This window comes from Belonocnema kinseyi, chromosome 5 (genome assembly GCF_010883055.1).
Source record: "Belonocnema kinseyi isolate 2016_QV_RU_SX_M_011 chromosome 5, B_treatae_v1, whole genome shotgun sequence".
Lineage (NCBI taxonomy): Eukaryota > Metazoa > Arthropoda > Insecta > Hymenoptera > Cynipidae > Belonocnema > Belonocnema kinseyi.
Genome location: NC_046661.1, coordinates 68,891,291 through 68,907,360, shown reverse-complemented (window position 1 = coordinate 68,907,360; position 16,070 = coordinate 68,891,291). Strand labels below are relative to the sequence as shown.

The following is a 16,070-nucleotide window of genomic DNA, read 5'->3' as shown; positions in this document are numbered from 1 at the left end:
TTTTTTTACATCTTTTATTATTAAGCTTTGTACTTAAACGTAGTTTTCTTTCGGCTCTTGCATTTCTCAAAGTTTAAGACCGATATTTTATGTATAAAAAAATTTCGAACGTTCAAAAAATGTTGAGATTCAGAAAAAAGATAAAATAATTTTCAGTGAAGTTCCTACCAAAATGCAGTACCTAAACGTACTTTATTGTACTCTAATAAATCTTCTAAAGTTTCAGCTCGATATCTTATTTACAAAAAAAGTTCTTAGGTTCAAAAAAACATTCAGTGAACCGAAAAAGTGAGGTCGGTAATATAGGTATTTAGCTGTGTCACATGCCCTTAAGGGCATGTGATACTTAGAAATCTGTCGATTTTACCAGTTTTAGGTTCCCCGACTTTTTTCTAGAATAATAAATATTTTTTTCTTTAAAAATTGGGAAATGATAGCGAATATGCTAACGGACGTCCCCACACAATTTTTTGTGAGTTAATTCAAAAAAAGTTTTAATTTAGCAAAAATGTGATTAATTTGCATAGCGCTTAGGAAATAGTATTGACTTTTTCAGTGTTAGATTCCCCCGGCTTTTTTCCTAGGATAAGAAATATTTTGCCTTAAAAATCTGGGAAATAATAACGAACATGCTAACGGACGTCCCCGCACACTTTTTTTGTGTTTTTTTATCAAAGAATTTTTGATATTCATGCTAACAACGTGCGTGTATATTTCGAGGTTATGTGTGTCACAATTCACCCGAGCGTTACTTCCAAACTACACAATAAATTTGGCCAAAAACTTTGGAACTACAAATAAACATAGTAACTAATCTCCCGGAACCAACCTTGTTTGCAGCCAATCAAAAAAGTTTATTTCATAAATAATTTCCAGATTTTTGGAAAGGCAGACATGAAAAACGACGAAACCTCAAAATAATGCATATGCATACAATTTTTATTTAGCACAATAAATTTTTTTGTTATTATCACTCAAAAAAGAGTCCGGGGACATCCGTTATGATATTTTATAGCATCTCCGAATTCAGTTTTTAAAAATTTTCATTTTTTGGGGAAAAAAGCCGGGGAAACTGTAAGTATCACATGTCCTTAAAACTTAAAGGAAAAAAATGTGTTGTAACTTTTGTGAGATGCTTTTTAATTTCTGCAAAAAAGTGCTTCTACGGTTTTATCGAAAGGAAAGTATTCGGATGTAATTTCCATATCTGATATACAGTGACTACACAACTGTTGTTTCTCGCGCTTTGCGCTCGATAATGCTCTTGCCTCGCGCTACGCGTTCTGTCTATATTTCCTCCACCTTTGAACCGTTGCATCATAGAATGGGGTATACAATTTATTGGTCCCAGCAAAAGTGGATCTTGACAATGTAAAAATTACAATTTAGAAAATATTTTTCGATATTATCCAAATAAATAAAGTACAAACAAATTCACAAAAGCGGTGAGAGATTGCTGGGCTTGAACCAAGAAATTTTTTTTACCGTTTTTTTTTTTTTATAAAAGATTTTTTAATTTTTTTAAAGATTTGTGTGATTAGATTATTTTAAATCATTAAATAATTTGATATTTAACAAAAATGAAAATGATTTTTCACTTAATTCTTTTCTAGTGCAATTTCTTTAAGTACATTAAGATTGATCGAAGATGATCTTAAAACAGTGTTACAACTATAAGGTGACGAAATAGATGAGATGTTAATCCTTCGTAAAATTAACGTCTGGGAATGTATTAATTACACAAATAAAGACTAAGGTCCACAACTACTTCCAGACTAATATATTTTCTTTCTTCTATGTAACTGCTAGTCAAACATTAAAAACATGACGTGTTACAACTATATGGGAAAAATTTCCAATTAGTTAGAATAATTTTTTTTAAATTCTTATTGTGTTATAAACAAATTAATGAAGAAATGGATTTTTTGGACTGGCAATGTTTAGCTCATTGAAATTAATAGATCATGTATAAAATGTGAGGGAAAAGAATTTTCTATTACCATTAATTAAGAATACATGCTTTTCGGTAATTTTGAACCAATTTTTATTAAAAAATTCACACCTTAGCGACTTTTCAATGAATAGGCTTAATTTTTATTTACGGGATTAACTAATTATGCATGTCTTTTCGATGACTTTTTTCTATGTATAGGCTCAATTTTTGTTTACGGAATCAACTAGGGATGTCTTTTCGATGACTCTTTGCTACAGGCCTCACAGTCCCTATGGGATAAAATATAGGGACCAAAGGCTACTTTTGGTCATGGTCATAGGCTACCTCTTTCGCGCTCAAAAGGTAACGAATTCAGGATAAATTCAGAAGATTTCAGATCAATTCAAGTTACATTTGAAAGAATTCAAATGAATTGGAAAAATGTAAAAAATATAAAAAATCCATTGATTTCTATGAAACTGGAATGAATTTAGAGGAATTTAAGATAAAAGAGAAGAATTCGATGAATTTAATAAAAATTCAAGGTAAAACAAAAATAATCAAATGAATTTAAAACAATTTAAATATTTGAAAGAACTACATTGAATTCAGTAACTTTGGAATACGCTTGCAAAAATGCAGGGGAATTCAAATAATTGGATGAAATGCCTAAGAATTCAAGATGAGGTCGAGGGGCAAATCACTCTCGAATCAGTGTACTTAATGCAAATAATTACTGTACATAATGAAGGCGATATGGAATCATTGTGAGTTTAATGCGAGGTTTGATGTAACTAGTTATTTAGAAAGATCAGTAAGAAGCGTGAAGAAAATAAGGTATTTTCCATAACTAGAACGCAAATTCAAGGAAGAGAATGAAAATAGTGTTCGGAACGTGAATAACGTACGAAATAATGAAAATAGTGTATCGCGCTGTCTCATAAAGCGACCCTTCGCGTGTACAAACGAGTCGACATGACGTCACGCGGCACAACAGTAGATCGACTGCAGAGTATTTCTAATATTTTGAAGGGGAAAAACGCGTCAATGAAAAAGCTGTGTGTTAACTGTATGAATTTGTATCTCGTACTATTTTGAAACAGTCAGAGAGTAATTAGTTAATTATAATGAATTTCGTAAAATATGTAACGTTGAAAAATAAAGCAAAAATCACAACGTTTGCTGGGAAGTAAGACATAATTACTAGTTTTTGTGTATTTGCTCTTTTTGATTTTTTTTAATGTGAAAATGAAAACCATCGATCAAATATTCAAATCTTATAAAGCAATAATCAATTATTGATTAATAAAAATAAAATGACAGGGTGTCTACTGTGCGGAAATTTAAGGAAATTCGAGAATCGTCCGGGAACTTGAAAAAATTCAGGAATTGACCTGAGTTTTATTTTTGGTGCAGGGAGTGTATTTCATTTCCTCATAATTTATAGTTTTTTTTCTTGTGCCTTTGACCTACTTGCGCTACTTTTTTCTTACTTAAAATTAAAATTAAAATTTTAAAAATAAATTTTCACATTGCAATCAAGTAAATTACGTATTAGTTTGGTTGAACATTGTTTCACGTGAAAATTTAATTATCAACTTTTTGGTGACAATTTATCTTTTTAAATGCAAACTCACCTTTTTTGGTAGAAATTAATTTTTCCAGTTGAAAATTTATTTTCTGGTCGAAATTATTATTATTCTGGTTACAAATTCATCATTTTATTTATAACTCTGTTTGAAAATGTGACTGCTTTTTTAATATTGGTTTTCTTTATCATGAAAATTTTTCTTTCACTGAAAATTTGATTACTCCAATTGAACAATTGATTTATTGCCAATTAATTCATTTGCTAATTTGAAAGTTCACCCAAAAATTTTATATAGCGTACAAAAAAAATCTCAAAAAAAAGATAAGAATTCTGAGCTATGAAGAATTTCGAAATTCAGTTCTGGAGGTGCTAGATTAATGGACCGTCGAAAATATTAATTTGAAATTATAACTATTTCATCGAGCTGGAAGTCAGAATTATTCGGCCTCGTTCCGCAAAACAAATTCCATATATTTACAAGTTTGTTTACAGATATATTATTAATGAAAGAAACAAAACACGAAAAATCTCAAAGAAAATACTAATAGGAAATCAAACTCAAATAATTTCTCAAACATAAGAAATAATGAATATAAGAACTCGTATAAGGACAAGAATAGAGTCAGTGCGCGCGGTTACTGCGATTAGTGTAAATAGCGCTCATAAGGAGCGTCCGCTAAAATTTATATCGCTGCATAGTGCTATCACTGTATTCACACTATGAGTTTACGTGATTTGTAGTATGACGGTTTCAGTTAAAGTGAATAAGGCGCGTACGTTCTTTTCAATGTCAATAACTTCAGTAAGGTGGACGTTAAATTTTAACGCTTACACTGATTTGAGAGTGATTAGCCCCTCGGATGAGGTTAATAAACTCCAGGATAAATTAAATAAAAACTTTTAAGAATTAAAAAAATGAACTGAATTATCTTTGAACCCCTTACTAATTTCTAACACAAGAAGTGACTAATGACTACAAAACAATTAAAATTAAATTCAAACAAATTCAAATGAATAGGAAAAAATTTAAAAAATCGAAAACTTCCATTTAGTACTATAAAATTTGAGTAAATTCAGAGAAATTTGAGGGAAATATGAAGAATGGGATAACAATAATTGAAAAATCAAGCTGAATTAAAAAAGCAATCAAGTGAATTGAAAACAGTTCACAATTGAAAATTGGGTAGAAAAAAAGGGTAGAAAACAATTGAATTGTATAGAATTGAGTGAATATTAGGGTGGTCCAAAAAAGCATGGCAAATTTTGTTTGCATGCTAGAGGGCAACGATCCCCCCATTTTGTTCAAAATTCGAAAAAAGAAATTCCCCAATTTTTTATTTTTTTATTTCAACAGGTGCCGGTTTTGACTTCAAGTTTCCCATGTAAAATGCATGGGGAAAAATCACTTTTTTGAATTTTTGGAATAATTTTTTAGGGTTTGAAAAAATGTGACGGGAAAGTATGGGGGCCTGTAGAGAATTATCCAACGAAGAATTTCATCTATCAGACATATGGGTTTGACGCCCCCAACACACCCCCACGAGTACCTGAGAACTACCCTTAAAACCAAAAATGTCCATTTTTCATGAAGTCGACCTTTTGAACACTGTATTCTCGTATTTGTTGCTTAAAATTATTAATATTGGTCTAGTGGATATATTTATTATCATTGGTTCATTAATTCTCAATTATTTAAACAAATGGAATTTGTTTAAATAATTTTTTTTCTCGGAAATTCGTTTTTGCTCCTAAAAATTATTACTATTGGTCTAGTTGAATATTTATTAACATTAGTTCATTAATTTTCAATTGTTTAAACAAATGAAATTAAAAGATTTATCAAAATTATTGCTTAAATATTACTGATAAATTAATTATTATTCAATTAATTATACATTAGTTATTAATTATTACTGATAAATTTTCCACTAGACCAACAGTAATAATTTTAATTTAAAAAAACATTGAAAAGAAATTATTTAAAAAAATTCCTTTTGTTTAAATAATTGAAAATGAATGACCTAATGTTAATAAATATCCCACTTGACCAATAGTGATCATTTTTAGGGAAAAACGAACTTCAAAAAATATTTCAACAAATTCCATTTGTTTAAACAATTAAAAATTAATAAACCCATGTTATTGAATATTTCACTAGAATAACAGCAATAATTTTAAGGGGAAAAAATTATTTTCGAAAAAAAAATTGTTTAACAAATTCCATTTGTTTAATTAATTAAAAACTAATTAACCAATGATAATAAATATTCCATTAGACCCATATTAATAATTTTAAGTAAAAAAGGCATTTTTTCTTTTAAGACTAGTTTTCAGGTACTCGTGGGGGTGTGTTAGGGGTGTCAAACCCATATATATGATACATGAAATTCTTCGTTGGATAATTCTCCACAGGGTCCGAAACTTTTCTGTCACATTTTTTCAAACCCTAAAAAATTATGCCAAAAACTCAAAAAAGTGATTTCTCCCCATGCATTTTACATGGGGGATCGTTGCCCTCTAAAAAATAAAAGCCTTTTTGACCCACCCTAGTGAGTATAGATGAATTCAAAAGAATGTATAAGGATTTAGGATAAATTAATAAGAACTCAGGGCGAATTCCAATAGAATTGAAAGAATATTTTAAAATTTCTTCAAATCTTCGAAACCCTACGAAATCCAGAGTCTTGTGAAACATTCTTTGAAATCCATTAAAATATTAAAATCATTAAAACCCTTGGAAATCTCTTGAAATTGTTAAAAAAAATTGATTCCCTAAAATATTTCGAATCCTTTGATATCTTATGAAATCTCTTCAAACTTTTTGAAGCCCTTTAAAACGCTTGAGAATCTTTTAAAATAACCTCAAGTATCTCAAATCTTTTTAAATTCCACTAAATTACTGAAATCAATAAAAAATTTCTTTGTAATCTTTTGAAATAAACTAAATTATTTTAAATCATTCAAATTCATTTGAAATCAAGGAAAATGTATTTGAATACATTGAGAGTTTTAAGATCCCTTAAAATCATTGAAATCCTCGGAAGTCTTATAAAATAACGTAAAATCTTTTTAAATATTGTAAAACCTCATAAGTCCTGTAAAATCGTTCCATATATTCAGAAGCGGTACAAAATGATTTATCCTTAAATATTTCAAAAGCATTCAAATCACTTTACAGGGTGGCCACAAGATTGAATATTTCAATTTCCCTGACTTTTACCTGACATTTAGACGAATTTTCCTGGCAGGAAATTATTACAAAAACGAATAAGGTTTCAATAATGTGCTAAGCAAAATAGTGAAACAAGCCAGAAAAATGTGTTTACATGGCAGTATGGGTAAATTAAGGTCAGGCGCTAGCTTGACATCAACTGAGCGGCACCCTCTAAAAAATCGTGAAATTACAAAAAATCACTAGGTTAGATTTTTTTGTTATTTTCTGCTTTACAATGCGCTATGAATCGCTTTTATAAAATCAACTCTTATTTATAAAGAGTTGCCCCCTGTAATGAAAAAAGTATTAAAAAATGACTAGGCTATTTTATTTTTCTATTTATCTGCTCTCCAATGTGATATGAAACACTTTTTTAAAATAAATTCTTATTTTTAAAAGCAACCGTCTGTACTGCAAAAACGTATTAAAAAAAAGAAACTATCTAGATAGAAAATACTTTTAAAATATTAACACAGTATTTTCAAAGCATAACTGAGGAGCAAAATTATTCTTCACCCCTAATCGCTACAAAAACAACCACCGCATTTGTATCCGAATAAAAACCTGCAGACTGATGCCAAAAATTGTATACATTAACTGTTACGATTTTTGTGCTCATCCTTTATTTTCCAATGACATATGAATCGCGTTTGTAAAATTAACCCTTATATAAAAAAGAAACACCCTGTAATGAAAACACGTATTGGAAAAAGTAGTTATCTACATAGATGGAACTTACTTATAAAATAGTAAAATGTTACTTTCGAGCATAATTCTTTCTCACCCCTATTCTTTACAAAAATATCCCTCATAATGTATAAGCTAAAATTTCAACATCTTTTGCAAAATTATTTTCCAGTCTATGTGTGTATATTCGAAAAATATAATTTACCTTTTTTCGATGCATCTTTTAATGCCTTTAAACAACTTGCAGCACAACAAATTTTAAACGAGAAAAATCCATTTTCATATAACAAACAATCTCAATTTCAAGAATGATTGAAAATTTTTTGAGAGAAGACTTTTTCTTAAATAATTTTTTCAAATAGTGATTAAAACTATTTTTAAAGATAAGTTAAAATAATTTTAAAACCCTAAAAAGCAGTCGTGTGACTAGTGATTCTGGGCATCTACATTTACGTTCTGTACATAATTGTCACATAATATCAAGTCGCCAATTTATTATCTCCTTCAAATACAGGTTCGTGGTGTTTCTGCTAATAATTATTCAAGATTCGAACTTGTGAAAATTTTATTTTATTAAGTTAGTTCGGTTTCTTGATTTTTCAAGCGGGTTAACATGGTAAGGAATTATGTTCCAACTGACCCAGGAAACCACCCCTAACGTGAAATATGACTTAGTTTGATGAGAAGGTCTTTGAGAATCTTTTCGACTCTGCTACTATCAAAACTTCTCAAATTTCAAATATATCCAGGTATATCAATCACCTGGGTTTTCGACAGACCCAATGCTCTGAGGTATGAAATTCTAGCATCCCCAAAAAATACCCTTCTCGCAAAATTGGTCTGAAGTTGATTGGTAGTAGAATATGTATATTTTTGAACACCTGCATTAGTGAAACCCATATAAATTCAACCTTATCCAGGTAGATCGGTCACATGATTTTTTTATCGGCTCAATGTTGTAAGGAATCAAAGTTTAGTGTCCCCATAAAACTACCCTTATCGCAAAATTCGTCTGAATTTGATTAGTGGTACACTATGTACATTTCTGAACAACTGCAACAGGGAAACCCACACAAGTTTGACGTTATCCAGGTTGATTGTTCACTTGGGTTTTTTATCTACTCAATGCTGTAAATGATCAAGCTGTAATAACTCCAAAAAACTGCCCTTATCGTGAAGTTATTCTTAATTTTATTGGTATTATATTACAATTGATGCATTTCTTTCGAATGTGATTTGAGCAAATGGTTCTCATAGATAAAATATCAAAGATAAAACACAGATAAAAGCCAAAATGTATTTTAAAACATACATGTAGATCCCCAGCATCCCTGTTCACAAAAGTGGTTTTTAGGATTTTAAAATGATTTTAACTTATCTTTAAAACTAGTTTTAATAACTATATGAAAAAATTTACACACCTAGACTGAAAAACAACTTTTCTGAGCAATAATTATGATTAAAAAATACTATGTTACTATTTTATAAGTAAGTTCTATCTATGCAGATATCGACTTTGTTCAATACGTGTTTTCATTAAAGGGTGTTTCTTTTTTATATAAGGGTTAATTTTACAAAAGCGATTTATATGGCATTGAAAAATAAAGAAAGAACACAACAATCCCAACATTTAATGTATACAATTTTTGGCATCAGTCTGCATCAGCCATAATTTTGCTCCTTAGTTATGCTTTAAAAATACCGTGTTAATATTTTATAAGTGTTTTCCATTTAGATAGTTTCCATTTTTTAAATACGTTGTTGCAGCACAGGGGGTTGCTTTTTAAAATAAGGGTTGATTTTACAAAAGTGTTTATATCACATTGGAAAGCAAAAAATAGAAATAAATCTAGCCTAGTCATTTTTTAAATACGTTTTTTGGTTACAGGGAGTAATTTTTTTAAATAAGGTTTGATTTTACAAAGGCGATTCATAGCCCATTGTAAAGCCGCTGAGTTTTCTGACCTGATTAATTAACTCAATATGTGTCAAAACTGTGAAGAAAGAAATAACTACAAATAAAAAACTAAGAATCGAATTATATTTTTAAAGAAAATAAAAACATATAAATTTTTATTTTCCCTGACAGCTGCTTCATTTCCCTGACATTTTCCTGACTTCCCTGACAAACTTTATTTTCCCTGACATTTCCCTGACTTCCCTGACATGTGGCCACCCTGCTTTAAGTTAATGAAATTAATAAAAAAAATTCCTTGGATTCATTCAAAATTCCTTCAAATTATTGAAATCTGTACAAAAAGTTTTGGAATCTTTATAAATACCCTGAAATATTTCAAAGAATTCAAGATAATTCAAAAATATGTGTAGAACTGAAATGAATAGTGATTAATCCATGAATCAATTTATTAAATGAACAGTAAGTAATATGATCTTTTTATTTGAAAAAGTGAGTAATAGTGAATGCGTGGCAGCCATTATTTTTTTAATTTACTTCTTACCGAAATCCTCTGCTTTTTGCTTTATTTCAAAGTGTGTGACTCAAATAGGTACCCGTAGGGACCAAATCTTGAAAATAGGGCACTTTAGGGACATTAACTGAATATAGGGTTCAGTAGAGGATTCAGGGACCGGTCTGTGAGGCCTGTTTGACATAATAGTTCGAAAATTGACAACAGTTATTCATTATTTAATAAATTTTTATAAACATAATCACAGTTTGACGAATGTACAATAAATAGGCTCAATTTTGGTTTGCGGAATAAACTAGGGATGTCTTTTCGATGACTCTTCGCTATGACGCTTTGCAAATTGACATCAATTATTCATTATTTAAACAATTTTTATAAAGAAATTAATTTGCCGATTTTTGAATAAGTAGGCTTTGTTTGCAAAATAAACTACGGATGTCTTTTCAATGACTCTTTGCTACGAGACTGTGCAAATGGACAACAATTATTCATTATTTAAACAATTATTATTCACATAGTATTCGCAGTATTGCGTATCGTGTACCATTTTAACAGTGGACCTGTAGATTGGATGAACATAAGTATATTGAATGAAATAATGGTGTACATTCAGAATGAAATTCGCACTCAACTAGGATTAATCGTGGATACCATGAAACACCTCAAAAGAGGTTAAGAAAATAATACAAGAGAATCATCTTCAATCAAGATGCACGAAGAGTTGTTGCACTTTTTGTTGTGTTCTGCTGATCTTTATTTGGGAAGCTTGAGATATCAGTTTCAACAATTTGAGAGATTACTACTTCGAGACACTAAAGCACTGAATTTGAATACTACGTGAGGTGATTGGATTGAGAAACAATCGAATTTGGCAGTCGGCAAAAAAAGACATAATTGTTGTAAATTTGCAAAATATCATAGCAAAGAGTTATCGAAAAAACATTCTTAGTTGATTCCGTACACAAAAATTGATCCCACTCATTGTAACTGTGAATTTGATTATAAACATTATTTAAATAATGAATAATTGTTGTCAATTGACAAAATGGCGCATCAAATACTTATCAGAAAGATATCCCTAGGTGAATCTGTAAACAAATAATGAGCCTATTCTTTGAAAAATTGCCAAGATGTAAATTTGTTCATAAAAATGGTTTAAATAATGAATAACTGTGAATAATAGTAAAAGTAATCGAAAAGACATACTTAGTTACTTCGGTAAACAAAAATTGAGCTTATCCATTGAAAAGTCGCCTAGCTCTGAATTTGTTTATAAAAATTATTTAACAATTACCAAAAGCATCTATTCTTGATTAATAGCAATGGAAAAATTCATTTCCCTCACATTTTATACAAAATCTATTAATTTCAATAAGCTAAACATTGCCAATCCCAAAAAATGTCATTCCTTCATTCATTTGTTTATAACAGAATAAAATACTTTTTTTAATTATTCTAACCAACTAGAAATTATTCCCACATAGTTGTAACACTGTTTTAAGATCTTCCTTGATTAACCTGTATGTTTTAAAAGAAATGGCACTAGGGAAAATTTAAGAAAAAAATAATTGTCAACTTTGTTGTTGAATAACAAATTTTTAAATAATTTTAAAAATTCTAATAACACAAAGCTTTTCAAAATTTTAAAATCTTTCACTTTAAAAAAGTTTAAATCGCATGAATAATGTAGACTGTAGACTAAAAATTGATTTGTCCGCGGGTACTTTTTACATTCTCATCAAGATGGGGTATTAGATTTGTGTAAATTTTGACCGCCCCTCCCCCCAATTTGTGTCAAATGTCCACGTTTTGAGACCCACTGAATCCGAAAAACAGGTTATTACGAATGTGCTGTCTGTATGTCTGTATGTATGTATGTATGTCTGTCTGTGAACGCGATAACTTTTGACAAAATTAATCTATTAGATTGGCCTTTAGTACACTCGTTTACTGTCCTAAACTAAAGGTCATGTTCGTTAGCCAGCAATTTTGGATACAAATTCAAAAAGTGGGCACATTTTGAATATTTTTGAGACCAGTTTTTCAAAAATTCAAAAATTTTTGTGCGGTTATTCATAGTATTTAAAATTAGAACAATTTATCCTAATAACTTTTTTCATAATATCAAAAATTACCAGAGTTATAGCATTTGCAAAATTTAAAAAAACACGAAAATGAATATTTTAGGCCAAATAACGCACGATATGAAAAAAAGTCAAGAGAAGAAAAATGTTGCTTTTTGAATGCCCTACAAGACTATCATAACAATTTTTTGAATTTTTTTGAAAAATCAAAATTTCATATTTTGACAGGATACAAAATTATGAAAAATCCAAAAATTACATTTTTCGGCCAAACTATGCAAAATACGGTAAAATATGAAGACACAAAAATTGTGCATTTGAAAAAGATCTCCAAATTTGTGTTCAATCACTTTTGACCAGTTTTTGTCAAAAATTCACATTTTGAGACCCCTTGAATCCGAAAAACAGGTTTTTACGAATGCGTCTGTCTTTATGTCTGTCTATGAGTACGATAACTTTTGAACAAAATAATCTATTAGATTGGCCTTTGATAAACTCTTTTAGTACCCAAAGATAAATGCCAAATTCGTTGGTCAGCCACTTTGGATAAAAATTCTAAAAGTGAGCGTATTTTGAAAGTTTTTGAGACCACATTTTTTTATGATTCAAAATTTCTCTGTACACTTGTTCATAGTACTTGAAAAGTAAAATGTTAATTTTCGAAAGCCCTACAATATTATCATAACAACTTTTTGAATTTTTTTCAAAAATTGATGATTCAAATTTAGATCAAACAAAAAGTAATACAAAATTGTATTTTGTTGTTAAACTATGCAAGGTAGGAAAAAAATTATGAGACAAATATTATGCACCTAAAAAATATCTACAAATTTGTTATTAATCACTCTTTTATAGGACACGTAGTTTTTGTTTATTTATAAAAAAACAGTGAAAATGCAAAACTTAAATTTTTCGATACATGACACAAGCTAAGAATAAACAAATAGATAACATTTTTTTATCGAAGGTAGAGAACAACAATTTTTATTAGTGGTTTTTTTATATGATTGGTAGTTTCTATTTTAATCGTGAATAACAACATTAAAAATTAAAAAATTACATTTTTGGTAAAATGACACAAGATATAAGAGAAAGGTTGTTTAACCAAAAAAAAATCTAAAATTTCGTTTCCCGTGTAGAAAACGCCAAGTTGCTCACAGTGCCCATGCTTGGACCAGACTGCCCCCCCCCCCCCCTGGTTCTAGCTTGTATTTCCTAGTGGCTATAGCGCGAACCCGGCTAGATAGCGGTGCTCCCAATTCTGGTATTCTTTCGCACTACACATGATTAGCGTCGACAACAGGATTGGTTACCGTTGTGGACGCGATGCGAACCGAATACATCCGAAGTAATCCGAACGTCGAGACTAACGGAGCGACAAGCGAGTGTAAATCTGTGTCAGAAGTTTTGCTTTTAGATTTTCCACGTCAAATTCTTCCCTGCTTGATACTCTATGAATAGTTTTTTCTTCAATTTGACGTTCTGGATGAACGTTTTTTTGTTTAATTTCATCAAGTTTATACTGAAAAGGGAGCAACAAGATGTGTGACACGCATAAAATGGATGGTTTCAGATTTGATCCATTTTTTATAAAAGAAAAACAAACCGTCTTAAAAATAAAATGGCGCTGAGCGGAATCGATAATAACCTAGAGTTGAGTCAGGACCAGGCTCGGCGTTCAAGCCAGGCCCCGGCCATATTCAGCGTTTCATTCTTGCTTGACCCAGACTTGATCACCAGGCCAGGGCCTAGTTTTTCCAGGCTTGGGCCCGCTCAGGCCCAGGGACAAATTTCTGCACGGGTTGAAAGAATTTTTTGATAAAACGCGTGGTTTTCGTTTTAATCGTAAAAAATAACATTATAAATAATGAAATTGACTGTTTGGAGAAACGGCACAAGATAAATTAAAATATTCGTAAGGGCAGATGTTCTAAAACGTAGCTACAAAATTCCCTTCACTTATTTTTTTCATACGACAAGCCGTTTTTTTCACTTTTAGCAGACCAAAATTTACCAGTTTTTTTAGTCTCCAAAAAGGCTTTTTTCTCATTTATATTTTCAAATTCAAAACATGAAAGATAAACAAAAATTATGATTCAAAGTATTAAAAACGCACTTTCTGAATCAAGGAATTTGATACGCAACAATTCCTTAAAAAATTAAAAACGTAGAAGCTGAATAGTTTTAAGATAATATCTTATAAAATAAATAAAATATTTGAAAAATGCTGAAATGTACAATTTTTGATTAGTTAAAAAAAATTGTAATATAACATTTCCAAACCAAACTTATTTAAACTAACCACTTTCAAAATAAATCAGTTCTACATTTTGTACAACCATAACTCAATAAATTCAAAAATGAGTTGGAAATTAATTAGGGAAAAATTCAAGAAACTTCAAGAGAATTTGATCAATTGCCTCCAGATTTAGGGTAAGTTTTAAAGACTTCAAGATGAATGAAATAAAAACTTTTTAAAAACTTTATCAAATGAACTGAGTAAATTAGGAGAATGTAAAAAAATTTACGATAAACTAATAATAACTTAGGGTGAATACAAAATAAATTGCAAAAAATATTTACAATTTTTTTTAAACGGGACAATGAAATTTCGTCTGTTTTAATACCAATGCAAGTTACGAATGATAATAATATACATTTATGGGAATGATATAAAATTTCAGGGATAAACTCGAGTGCGAAGTACGAGATACGTGATGAGAATGTGTTCGTTAAAGCCGAAGGAGCTTTAACAAAAGAGAATTTACAATAATTAAATTACTGTTGTCGATACTTTTACCTTTAGTTTTAAATAATCTGCGCAGAAAAGTCGCGCGCGTAGCGCGAGGTATATACATTGTCGAGCGCGAGAACCAACTCTCATTGTAATTTACAACTGTAATTTAGTGATTGTGAATTCTCTTTTGTTAAAACTGTTTCAACTCTAACGAATACATTTTTATCAGATGTCTCGTGCTTTTGCTAAACAACTTTTGTCCATGATTTTTTTTTCGTGCCTTGTGTCGTTTTTCAAAACAAAAATTATTGCTTATTTTTAATTTTTTGGTATAAAAAACTATGCTCCCTATCAAAAAATTATTAATTACGAATGTGTATGTAGCTCTTCTTTTAGATAAGCGAAAAGATACTATTTAAGACATTCGATTGCGTAGTGAGGGTCTCGACCCACTCGGTCTGACGGTCGATCTATTGTCACGCCTCCACAGGGGCGCGGAAATGCAAGGGCGAGTGCCTACGAGCATTCACTATAACATTTTGACCGACACTTGGGTCGTGCTACTTTTCTTGAGAATTTTAGCTCTCGGTCCAATCTTCTCTCAACGAAACGTGTTCTCGACAGAGTATAGAGGTTTTGAAGGCTCTAAGTATCTCTTGCGCGATTAGTGGAGTGAGCGATTGACCCTAAATATCTCGACTCTGTTTCAATTGATGAAGTTACAGGGATTTTACCCGTAGTCGCTCAATGAAAGCAGAGTAGAATATCTTGAGGATAAAATCTGTATACGATAAGGCCTCTGCCTGCAAATACCGTCAATAAATATAACTGAGGGACTTTTACCCTAAAAGAATTTCAAAAAGTTCGAAAACTCGGAGAAACTCTAAGAAAAGATAAGAATATTCTGAGATTTTACTCTGATACGCAAGGATCGCTGTAAAATTGTATCTCTTGTCTCGAGAGCTTTAGGGGAGATTATCCCACTGGGTACTCTTAGAGAGAATAATAATTCGAATAAGATTTCAATGTCTTAAAATCTTCTTCTTTTAAAAGAGCGAATTATCGTACAAATTCCAGAGATTTTTAGGCTCTGGGCTTCTTCTACTGACTCGCTCCTGCGAGCTGTGCTTTTCAGACACAAGATCCAGAAGACTATTTTTAGGCTGGGTCGCCCTTTTTATAGTCCTTTTTCCAGCTCTCCCTTCTCGATCTTCCGTACCGTCGCACAGTGGGGTGAAATCGGAAAACGAGGTTCAAAATGACATTTAGAACGCAATTATGCACCGATTTTAGAATTTTTTTGAAAAATTCAGAACTAAATTTTTCAGAAAATGGTGAGAGTAGATTTTTTATTTTTTTGTTTATTTAATTTTTATTTTAATGCAAACATCGAAA

The 16,070-nt window shown here is 30.5% G+C and overlaps 1 protein-coding gene across 2 annotated transcripts in view; it reads right to left on the bottom strand.

The window, feature by feature from the left end:
* Positions 1-16,070, bottom strand: part of LOC117172435 (steroid hormone receptor ERR1) — a 281,691-nt gene that overhangs the window by 235,263 nt on the left and 30,358 nt on the right. The window lies entirely within an intron of this gene.